Genomic DNA, 2,988 nt, shown 5'->3' on the forward strand with positions numbered 1-2,988 from the left:
CATTTTGGTGTTAAATCCATGGTGTTTTTTTCAATGACCAACATCTCTGACAAGCTTCAAGTCGCCAAGATGTTTTTTAGACTCCCGTTTCATTTCTGTATTACCTGGTCCCCAAAGAGTTGACCAGGTTTTGTATTCACCCTGTGTGTGTGTGTCCATCTGTGATAATTCTGCCATTTATGGACTGATTGTCACCAAATTTGGTACGTGGGTCAAGCCCCCGTTCCCAATGCCACAAAAACCAAAAACGTTTGGTGACAATCTGAGGTAATTTGAGGTCACACGGGTCAATTGAAAGGTCACACCATTATAAAGGATAGACAATTTCTGAACCATCTGCAGGCTAAAATATTCACCCAATTATCACACAAGTTGGCACACACATAACTGGGGTACACTGGATGTTACAGGTTGAAACCGGTCAAGGTCAGTTGAAGGTCAAGGTAACCAAGGTCAGATATATGTTTTTGGTCAGAACTCCGCGAAGGATCGAGCTCGAGTAACGGGAGTGGTCTCAAAATCTCAGAAAAATTATTATCTATTTATAATTTTATGCATTTGTGTAGTCAAATATTAATAGTTTTCCAGATAATCAGTAATTAAAACAGTTCCGTTCTCTTTCAGTGTAGCCGTTAAAATTCTAATTGGAACTAAAATTCTTCTTCTTCATTTCTTCTTTTTCTGGTGATACACAACACACTGATCTACAGTCACACAACTAACAAATACACAACTCATGAAAAATGACATTTTGGTTACACATTAGTAAACACTAGGGATGGGCATTCGATGAAATTTTCTTAATCGATCGTCAGAAGAATTAACGATCAATTATCGATTAATCATTAACGTTTTAATATTAAAATGATCATCATTATTATTACTATCTGCACTACTAATCTGCATAAATAAATTCAACTTTACGACATATAAACCGTAACCACTCTAGAGCCACATCAGCCTGTTTGACATTATAATGTGTTTAATTCAGTTTTGAGCAACTCTCACAGAAACAAAACTTAAAACCACATCGCTAATTTGCATAAACTAAGCGAAGATAAAACTACAGCTCTTGTGTCGCTGATGCAGTCAATTTCTGCCGGATTAAAAGACATGACTCAGTGGAATACAGGTTAGTGTGACCAGATTTACGTTTGTCAAAACCAGGACACCGTACGGGGGGAGGGAGGTGGGGACTCGTCATCGACATTGAGCGACTCTCACCTGTCAAAGCTTTTTCCCACTGGACACTGAAACATATGTGCTGCTTTGTACACTGTGCACATGGACTCACACTTGTCCCGAACGCAATGGAAAGCGTGGAATTTCTTGTACAAGTCATCGTTAAATACATATTTGTGCTTCGGTACGTTGCAGGCTGACCGAATGTTTGTGTCTCACTCCTTCTGAGTGCAGAGAGACACATGTACGGACCCTGTTTGGTCACACTACGCACAGCAACCTACATTCGGTTTGTCAATTAAAATTAACGTAATCGATGAAATTCTTAATGATCAATTATCGATTAATCGACTAATCATGCCCATCCCTAATAAACACAGACATTGTGGATATAACAATCATCTAATATGGACTGGGCTCCTCATAAGCTGCTTCTGTGGTGATGAACTGACCCCACCGATGCCTCGTGGGGACCAGGTTGCACGTGTTTGTTTATCTTTTTTCTTTTTTTTTAATCATAGTGCAGCCACAAACTAACTCCTATTGATTTCACTTTTATCCTGAACATGATAGTACCTATAATCCCCCAGCCCAATTTAGGCAGAGGAATCTAGTCCCCCCATTAAGAGTCTATCTCAAAACACTTAAAAGGCAGATTGGTTAACTCACCAGCCACTATAAAGGACACAAATGAATGGGCCGGGTCTCAGGAGGACATATGGTCATTATTTGAAGTGTTCTAAGGAAATGAACAGTCTAACCTGTCACACGCACTTTTAACTTGCTTTATAACCTTCCTTTTCTTATTTCCTCATGATTCACTCTTTTGTAATAAATTAGCTGTGGCGTACTCTATCTCATCTTCACTCCTGTACGTCAGATCATATATTTTTGACCTAGGGCTGAGTAATGCACACACTGTAAACTTATACCACTCTGCTCCAAAATGTGCCGGCACAGCTCCTCCCGCACCTGTCCGAGGTCTGTTCAGTTCATTCTGCTGAGTGACAGGCCCCACCACTGCTAATAAACACTAGCATGCTAACAGTGCACTTCCTCATTTTCAACTGACGATTTTTAGCAGATGTATTGCCCATATTGTAATTACCGTGTTTTTCGGACTATAAGTCACACTTTTTTTCATGGTTTGGGTGTTTCCTGCGACTTATATTCCGGTGTGACATACATTCAAATTTTAAGACTGACAGCTGGGAGAGGCTCTAGTCTTTTGTGTCAGTATCTGCTACTCCTGTACCACTGTCACTTCACACTCTACTGTGCATGTCTCCTGTAGAAAAAGCCGCTGTTGTGCTGCAAATTGTGAAATATGCAGCCGAAAATGGTATTCGAGCAGCAGAAAGAAAGTTTGGAGTGAGAGAGAAACTTGTGAGGGACTGATGGAAAGCGGGGATGGAGAACACAACTTCATGGCAACAGGGACCATGCAAGTTTCCTGGAAGTCACAATGGCCATACCAGCTTGTCAAATCCTGATCCTGTCAGATCTCAGAAGCTAAGCAGGCTGGGCCTGGGTAGTACTTGGATGGGAGACCGCTAGGAATTCCAGGTGCCACAGTGGAGCACCAGTGGCTGCCGTTGTGTCCTTAGGTAAGACACTTCACCCACATTGCCTAGTATGAAAGTGGTATGAGCATGAGTGATGGTGGTGGTCGGAGGGGCCGGTGGCGTAGATTGGCAGCCTCGCTTCTGTCAGTCTGCCCCAGGGCAGCTGTGGCTACAATAGTGGCTTACCACCACTGAGTGTGGAGTGACTGAATAATGAACTGTAACGCACCTTGGGTGTCTT

The 2,988-nt window shown here is 42.0% G+C and overlaps 1 pseudogene; it reads left to right on the forward strand.

Moving 5' to 3' along the window:
• Positions 1–2,643: 2,643 nt before the first annotated feature.
• Positions 2,644–2,760, forward strand: LOC129409062 (5S ribosomal RNA; annotated as a pseudogene).
• The last annotated feature ends 228 nt before the right edge of the window (positions 2,761–2,988 follow it).

This window comes from Boleophthalmus pectinirostris, unplaced genomic scaffold, assembly GCF_026225935.1.
Source record: "Boleophthalmus pectinirostris isolate CB_2022bp ecotype Guang Dong unplaced genomic scaffold, ASM2622593v1 HiC_scaffold_18, whole genome shotgun sequence".
NCBI lineage: Eukaryota > Metazoa > Chordata > Actinopteri > Gobiiformes > Gobiidae > Boleophthalmus > Boleophthalmus pectinirostris.